Raw genomic sequence first — 9,399 nt, forward strand, 5'->3', positions numbered from 1 at the left:
TATTTGCTGGATCCGATCATGGTCCAGTAGAGGAACTCCCAGAGTGTCCTTCCCATCCACACTGTCAAAGTGATCAATCAGTGATCCAATCAGGCTGGTGGTCTCCTCCATCCCTCTGGTCCTCCTGCGGCAGTGCAGTGCCAACTCCCTCCGGGTAATGCGAGCACTGAGTGCCTTTTCTGAGAGGTGGCCGGTCTTCTTTGCTGCTAGCTCCCCCTCCTTTGCACGGCGAAGAGCAGCGACATCCTCTGGATCCCATTCAAAGATGCACGTGGACAGACGTGCCATGAAGACTCCATAGAGTGGATGAGCCTCTGTTGTGACACCTGCAGCAAATCGGCGCATAAAATGCCAGATGTCAAGGCGCACTTCGAGGTCATCCCACTCTGAAAACATGGCCTTAACACGAGACTGGCCATGCTGACTGCAGCAGTCTCTGTCCACATACATCACTTTTGGGGGCATCTGTCCTGCCTCCCGATAGCGCTTCATCAGGCCAGCTGCCATGGCATCCAATCCATGTCCCTCGGCAGCTGTGAGCACAGAGACAAGGACTTGGCCGTGTTCATTTCCCACATTTGTGCACCAAGCAGCTGTCCCTGAAGCAGCCCCAGCGAGTTTCTTTGTGACCTATTTGGAAAAGGTCAAACAGAGTGTTCATTATGCACGCAAACATATTTATATCTGGCCAACATTCTGTATAGGTAAAATGCTGTGATACCTTTTTAGTGGAGTCAATCTTGAGCACAGACCCAAAGACAGATGTAATTTTGGCCTTGACCTCATGCAGTCGCCCCAGAACATCCCTGGCGTATACAGCTAACAGCCACTTAGGTTTAGGTATGGCAGGTAAGGGAGGAGGCTCAAGGAACACAGGAGGCTGCACAAGGGAGGACTTTGCAAATGGCTCACAGGCAGTGAGGTACTGCAGTACACGCTGCGTCCATGCCTCACCATGTTGCTCCATCAACTTCTTGTGAAGCTGAGTCACACTGTTGCCCAATGTCCTCTCCCTCATCATCCTCACCACCCGGTTGTCACATGAGTATCTAATGAAAGACCAGTGTAATAACACAAATGCAGTTTTTGGTTAAACAATAACACAAATCAAAGCACCTAATAATGTTTGATCTTAATTATGACTTACCTGTATGTCAATAAAGCAGGAAACTGACTGCGGTGGCCCATATCCAGTTGTCCTAAGATGTCTTCGGACCAGGCTGGATACTTTTTTGTGCAGCGTTTGCACTCCAAGTACTCTGTTGCAAGGTCATACCACCCGTCGATGTCTAAGACCTTGCGCACAGTACGACACAGTCCTGCCGCTGTTAGTCTGTGTTTACCACAGTCTGGGCGAACACAGACAAGAGGGAACTGCCACATCTTCAGCGGCATCCATAAAAAAAGGGGCCGACAGAAGAAGAGGTCAGGTGAGGCGGGCAGCTGACTGTGAATGAGAGGGGGCTGAGGAGGATGCCACCAAAGCTTCAGCTGGGGCACTAGCTCTGGCTTGCCAGTGTGTAGGTTGGCCTTGAAGAGGGTCTTACGGATCCACTCCTGCTGGAAAGGTGGAAGCTGATCCTTCCAGTGACGAGGGAGCTCAGTAGGTGGCTGATGATGTGGAGGGTCTGGTATTTTTACCACTAGAGGCGGACCAGCACGGGCCTCTGAATGAGCCATGGCTGGAGCTTTTGAAGGAGAAATGCAGAAAAAAATAATATAAGGATGACTGTTGTATTTGATCACAGTCCACATTCTGCCTGCACAGCATACATTTGGACAAGCATTAATAGATTATGATTATAATTAATAGTTAGACATAAAAAATAAGAGACCACTGTGGTTTCTTATTTTTTCCAGAGCTATATTTGAAAAGGATTAGATGGAATAGAGCAAAGAAAATAAGTTGTGATGAATTTAGTATAAAGTAGTGATGCCCACAGACATGAAGCGTGCACACAGTTGCAGTGATGAAAAACAGTTACTGTGATCATTAAAACAATGAATCTCCTCCGTCCTGTTCAGGGGATTAGACAGATAGTGAGTGAGAAAAGCAAGTGATGTTAGTGAAAATGTTATCCAATGATTGTTTCTCAACGGGAAACACAAACGAAAACACCAACACCTTTGGATATCCTTAAGGTTTTGAAGAGGTGCACTCAAAGAATGCATCCCGCTTGAAGCTTGATGCGACATAATCCTGTACTGTAAACAAAAATATTTGAAAAAACAGTGATTTTTTATTCCTCAAAAATAATACTTCACAGTGTGTTTTCACTAAACATTTTCATAATATTTGCATTTGTGTCGTATGCCACACCTGTATTCTGCTGTGCTTCATATTGTGACACTGCAGATACCAGCTCCTCATCATCATCTTCAGCAAAGTCACCCGCTCCAGAAGGGGCAACAGAAGTGCCTGCAGCACAAATATAAAATGTTATTAGCATTTATTAATAGGTTAATAAAATTATTACTGTTGACAAGACACAAGGACAAACAATGTACGATGTTACTTACCAGTAGGGAAGAGCTGCCTTTGTGCCAAATGTTTGGCTGGGGTTCTGTTGGCAGAGTGCACTGCGGTACTGGGGCTGGAAACAGCAAGTGGATAAGTCTGTGTAGTCTGCCATAATGATAACTGAATACATATACAGTACATGTTACGCAGTTACACTCACAGGGTTTAACTGGTGACATCAGTTTTTTAGCCAGCTGTGAAGGAGACAAATGTTTGCCACGCGCCAACAGTGCTTTCACAGTGCCAGTCTTCCACACACCAGTTTGGATGGCAGCAGGTGAAGGAGCAGACATGTGGGAGGCTGCAGGGGTAGGTGCAGAGGCACTGGAGGCTGCAGGTGTAGGTGCAGGCTGACATGCTCCAGCAGAAGCCCTTCTTTTCAAGACGTATGTAGCCATGTTGGTTTTGGGCCTGGCATCTGCCTTGATCAGGTACTTGATGAGAGCCTGGGCCTCCTTGCTCTGGTCTTCATAGACGTCCTTCATGGACCGGCCCTTGAAGTCTCCAAACTCTACCATCAAACATCCCTGGTCTCCAGTTTCCCGGGCTTCTGCTTGCAATTGCTGCTTTCTTTTAAACTTCTCCAGTTCCTCTGCCATCTCTCTAATAAGAGATGTGTACTGGATGAACAGCTGCTTATTTTGTGACAGGGGGTTTGCCTGCATCGTCTCTTTAGATATGCTGTCCATCAAATACAATGCATACCCCAGAGAGTTTTCCAGGAGCCATCTAAATCTCTGGCCCTGGTACTTCCCAAACTGGAGCTTGCAGTGAGCAAGCACCAAAAACTGGTCACTGGGGTCTCCACCGTTTACACTCACAAAAGTTCTGGCCTCCGCCAGCACTTCCTCTTCAGGTTTGGCCCTTCCAGATTCCACATTTTGCGTGTGCATCGCCTCCTCTGATGGCACCATGAGGAGACGCTGTGATGTGGCCGACTGCCGCTTAAAAACCGGATAAGCATACATTTTCTGAAATGAAAATCAGAACAACACTATTACCGCTGAAAGATACCTGTACTTTTAGAGTGTGATCATTTAACAAGCTACTTCATTTCCCCACAGGGATTGATAAAGTAATTCACATTACTATGATAATGTGTACTACTGTGTCTCCTACAAAGCAAAACCATGTTATTTTCATTGAGCTATTGTATTGTACCTTTATTTAAATATTTGTAGAGGTAAGTTGTTAAAGGGGAGGGATTGTAATAAAACACCCACCTGAAAACAAACCATTTTAACATCATAACATAACTTAATTTGTAAGAGTAAAAAGTATTCTATTTTGATTTATTCTGATGTATTTTGAAAACCCCAATGTCTGAATTCCTTAACTTTACTATATTAATGTTAAAACTGGAATTTCTGAACTGATCAATATCCTACGTTTATAGTTTATAGAGATAGTGAATGACCTCCTGGATTAGCCTACATGTAGGCTACTTTACATCTACAAAGAGCGGTTTACACCATTACAAGGTATTACATGCATATTAGTACGTTATGTGTACATTACATAAAACGAACAATAGAGCAATATCTACCAGTTTACAGAGAATCAATTGCACGTATAGCCTGTTAGCGGGTGGCCATGATAGCGATCAATGGTAGTGACATTTTTTGGTCGGTATTTAGAGGTTGACGGGTACGTCGAAGAAAACGTGTGCTATATAATGTCCAATCGCTACATCGCTATGTCGGCCTGTTTTGTTTTCTTAAGGTACAGACTGTATCTGAACAGACAATGGCCGATTTATAGTAAATTAAATAAGGTGAAGTAAACTTCATCTTACCGTTTTCACGAGGAAGGGTCAAAAGTAAGCCACAGTGAAGGAACGCGATTGGTTGGTCAAAAGTAAGCCCAGGGAAAGGAACGTGATTGGTCAAAAGTAAGCCCAGGGAAAGGAACGTGATTGGCTAATGTGGGCTTACTTTGGGCTTACTTTGGCTCGACTAGCGCGATGCAGTAAGCGCAAGTGAGAGGTAGCGGGATCGATGCCCGCATCCTCCAGCCTGCATTTTAAGAGGGAGGGTGTAGCTGGATGGATGAGGATGGATGGATAATGTAGTGGACTCCCACCCAGCAGATCAAGTCCCAGAGGTTACAGCATCATTTATTAGCTGAGTTTCCCCTCAGGGAAGCTGCTGTTTACAAGCTGTTTACAGAGAGAAGCAAGAAAACAACAGTCAGCATCATCTTCCATAAAAACACATGACAATAACATGTGAGACAGAGAGTTTATGATCAGTGCTCCCCCTTCTGGTTAGGACATATGATGACATTTTAAATGTACCAGTCAAAAGTCACTCAGTGGTTTGTCTTTGTTTTTATGACTTTCTACATTGTAGATTCATCCTGAAGACATCAGAGCTATGAAGGAACACATGTGGAATGATGTAGTGAACAAACAGTGTTAAACCAAGCAGAATATGTTTGATGTTTGACATTCTTCCAAGCAGCCAGCTTTTGCTTTGATGACAGCTTTGCACACTCTTTGCATTTTCTCAATCTGAACTGAACCACCAATGCTGTGCAATGCTGACATCTAGTGGTGAATTCGCAGGTTACAGAATCAGATCAGAAATTACTTTTTTTATCCCCGAGGGGAAATTCTTGTTTGTTACAGACAAATAGAAGAAAAGATAATTGAAATATGAAATAGAAATATATAATAAATATTGAAATACCTAGACATCATTTAAATCCCTGAGTTGTATCTAAAGAACATATTTACTATTGTATAAAAACCTTTACACAGTAAAGAGCCTGACATGAATGTACCAGTATGAATGTACAGTGTCTGAGTGACTGTCACAGTTCAGAGTTCAGTAGTTTGACTGAGACAGGCAGGAATGACTTCCTGTGTCTCTCAGTGGTGCATCGTGGGAGTCAGAGTCTGTTGCTGAACAAGCTCCTGTAGCTGGTCAGCACAGTGTGGAGCGGGTGGGAGGGACAGTCCAGTATGGTCTTTATTTTGGACAACATCCTCCTCTGACACACCTTTGTCAGAGAGTCCTCTCCCACAACATGGCCGGCCTTCCTGATGATTCTGTTTATGTCCCTCACCCTCAGACTGCTGCCCCAGCAGACAACAGCATACATGATGGCACTGGCCACCACAGACTTATAGAACATCCTCAGCATCGTCCTGCAGATGTTAAAGGACCTCAGCTGCCTCAGAAAGTAGAGGCGACTCTGGCCCTTCCTGTAAACAATGTCCACGTTCTTACTCCATTCCAGTTTGTGGTCCAAGTACATTCCCAGGTATTTGTACTCCTCCACCACCTCCACACTGACCCCTTTGATGCTGGTAGGGGTCACTGGAGCCTTTGTCCTCCTCAGATCCACCACTAGTTCCTTTGTCTTTGTCACATTGAGCAGTATGTGGTTGCTCTCGCTCCAGGTGACAAAGTTATCCACATACATCCAACCACTGCAGAGTCATCAGAGAATTTCTGGAGGTGGCAGGTCCCTGTGCATTAGTTGAAGTCTGTGTAGAGAGTGAAGAGGAAGGGAGAGAGGACGGTCCCCTGTGGAGCCCTGGTGTGGCTGATCAGTCTGTCAGACACACAGCTCTGTAGGCGTACACACTGTGGTCTGCCAGTCAGATAGTCCACCATCCAGGACACCAGTGGGGCATCCACCTGCATCGCTGTCAGCTTCTCAGCCAGCGGGGCCAGCAGTCGTTAGCAGGGTGAACCGGGGTCACCTTTAAAACTGATACAGCTCATTGGCCCTTTCCACACTGCCATTAACTCCACCCCTGCTGCTCCACCTGTAACCAGTGATGGTCCTCAGGCCACTCCACACCTCTCTCGTGTTGTTTTGCTGAAGTTTCCACTCCAGCTTCCTCCTGTACTTCTCCTTGGCCTCCCTGATTTTTATTCTCAGGTCCTTCTGTGTAGCTCTCACCTCCTGCCTGTCGCCCGCTTTGAATGCCTTCTTTTTTTGTTTGTAATGGCTTTAATGTCCTTAGTCACCCATGGCTTGTTGTTGGGGTAACAATTCACTGTCCTAACTGGAACAACACTGTCCACACACAAGTTTATGTATCCAGTCATGCACTCTGTGATCTCATCAATGTCCTGCCAGTCAGTCACTTAAAAGCATTCCTGAAGTGTTGCAGCCTCCTCATTCCAAAATCAATCCCTCCTCCACATAAAGTCAAAAGTTCAAAAGTTCTATGTGAGTCATTAAATGAGAGGTTCCAGCAGATTCCAAGCGGTTCCAAACATCTGAAGAGAAGCTGAGAAGCCTGAGATACAGGGGCTGCAAGCTGTGCTTCAACTGTTCCTGTTTAGACAATAAGAACAGATCATCACTGTCTTTTAAAATGTTCTGATCAAATCACATTAGTTTGTATATTTATATTACACACAGAGCTGTTGTTTCAGTCACATTCATTTGTTATGTGTACAGTGGGTGCAGGAAGTATTCAGACCCCCTTAAATGTTTCACTTTGTTATATTGCAGCCATTTGCTAAAATCATTGAAGTTCATTTTTCCTCATTAATGTCCACACAGCTCCCCGTACTGACAGAAACACACAGAGTTGTTGACATGTTTGCAGATGTATTAAAAAGACAAAGTGAAATATGACATGGTCCTAAGTATCAGAGCCTTTGCTGTGACTCTCATATATTGAACTCAGGTGCGTCCATTTCTTCTGATCGTCCTTCAGATGGTTCTACACCTTCATCTGAGTCCAGCTGTCTTTGGTGATACTGATTGGACTTGATGAGGACAGACACACACCTGTCTGTATAAGACCTTACAGCTCACAGTGCAGGTCACATACTGGGTGATGACGTCCTCCTGCAGGTGTTACTGTGGAACAACTGCTCTGGATTGGGATGAGTCTGAATAGAACTTTGTTAGCTTTGTAAAGCTGTGTGGTAGTTAGAGAGGAACTGAAAAGAGTCAACAACAAGGAATACAGTTAAACATCAGGGCTCGTCCAGGACTTGAACCCGGGACCTCTCGCACCCTAAGCGAGAATCACACCCCTAGACCAACGAGCCATGTGTGACCTCTTATTTTTCATGTGTCAGTCGGTGGAAGAACAACACAAAGCACATGTTGTTCTTAGTTTGACATTGGTAAAGATATGAACAAAGATTTCTTCTAATTGTGTCAACAAAGACTGGACACTTTGCATATCACTGTCCTCCATGAGGAGACTGTCCTCCATGAGGAGACTGTCCTCCATGAGGAGACTACTGTCCTCCATGAGGAGACGACTGTCCTCCATGAGGAGACGACTGTCCTCCATGTCTATTTTTTTTTTTTTTATTTTAGATAAAAAATTAATCCCAGAGGGAAATTCTTTACAGCTGCTGCCAAGCAGTGTCATACAATGACTAGCAAGGCATGCCACAGGCTAGGCTGTGGCATTAGCTCAACATTGAATCATAAAGTCTATTTGTTGCATAACAGGAAGTGGTCTTGTATTAGGGTGTGACCCTCCTGAGAAGCAGAACCTCTCCTTTATAGGGGCTGTCTTGATAACACCTGAATGCTGCAGAGCATCTTCTTCTTTCCTGCTAAATAAATAATGGCCCTGTGGTCTGGTGGTGTCGGTTCACCTTGGACAGCGATGGACAGGAGGACAGGAAGGTCCGGCTGCTCTCACCTGGGACCTGTGTGTGTCTGGGTGCACACACACCTGCAGTCTGCCCACAGTTACTGACGTAGCCACTCCGTCACACCCCAGCTGACACATGACCGCACCAGGTGGCTGCTGCTATGACAGATGGTGGTTGTCAGCATTCCTCGTTAGTATAGTGGATAGTATCTCCGCCTGTCACGCGGAAGACCGGGGTTCAATTCCCCGACGGGGAGAAAGACTTTTACCAGCAGATAGGATGATACTGACCCTGTACATTGCTGCTGCAATAGAAAACATTTCCCAGTTTGGGATAAATAAAGTATTTCTTCTGTTCTGTTCTGTTCGTCTTGTGTCTTGTGAGCTTTAGATTATATTATTTCTTGGGCTCTGTGCTCTAAGTGTCTTAAAAATATGTGATTTCCTTTATTTACAGTGGTGCATGTCATGTGACTTTACTTATGCAACATGTATGATAATGTTCTGTCTCCTCTCATTTCCAGACGTGCAGCCAAAAACATGTGCAGTGATGATATGTGACGGTATCATCATGGTCTCAGAGAGAAGAGCTGAGTGTGTCTGTTCTGATCTTTGTTGTGTCTCTTCTCCTCTGTAGTTTCTGCTTGTTGCTCCTTCACACGCCCTCTGCTGGTGAGCTGCGTCATTACACACAACCTCTGCTGCTGTCAGACTGTATAATAACCACTTCTGATAGGTGCAATATTCACACACCACAGTGTACAACACATTATTTATTTATATTTGGATGGGACAATAACTGTTCTGAACTTGTAATCAGAGGTATGTAATGAAAACATTCAGGAACTGTGGCAAGAACCCTTTTTGTCCCTTTTTTCTGCAGCAGGCGGTATAGCCAACAGAAAGCTCCTCTGACTCCACACACTTGACATTGTCCTTAATCACATTGTCCTGCCTGTATGCTGTCCAAACAGATGTGAATGGATCCTCAATCCGGTCCAATACTGCCAACGCTTCCTTTTCAAGTTCACTTCCCTGATGTTGAAATACAGTTTGTAGCTGACTCCTCAGACTAGTCACCAACAGAGCTTGATATTGCTGCATTGCTGCCAAGACATCATTCACACCTCTGCAGAACAGACAAGAAATAATAGCAAATTAAATACAAGCAGTCCATGTTTTTAATTTATTAGCATGCAATCTCTATTACAAAGTGTATTATATTAACATCCACACAATGATGCTATTTAACTCATTATTAAGGCATTCAAAGTACATTCAAATCCTAATT

At 44.6% G+C, this 9,399-nt stretch overlaps 1 non-coding gene across 1 annotated transcript; it reads left to right on the forward strand.

Annotated features, from left to right (window-relative positions):
- Positions 1–8,293: 8,293 nt before the first annotated feature.
- On the forward strand, positions 8,294–8,365 carry trnad-guc (transfer RNA aspartic acid (anticodon GUC)). The gene has a single exon. It is a non-coding gene; the product is annotated as a tRNA-Asp (tRNA).
- Positions 8,366–9,399: the final 1,034 nt, after the last annotated feature.

This window comes from Parambassis ranga, unplaced genomic scaffold, assembly GCF_900634625.1.
Source record: "Parambassis ranga unplaced genomic scaffold, fParRan2.1 scaffold_21_arrow_ctg1, whole genome shotgun sequence".
In the NCBI taxonomy this organism is placed as follows: domain Eukaryota; kingdom Metazoa; phylum Chordata; class Actinopteri; family Ambassidae; genus Parambassis; species Parambassis ranga.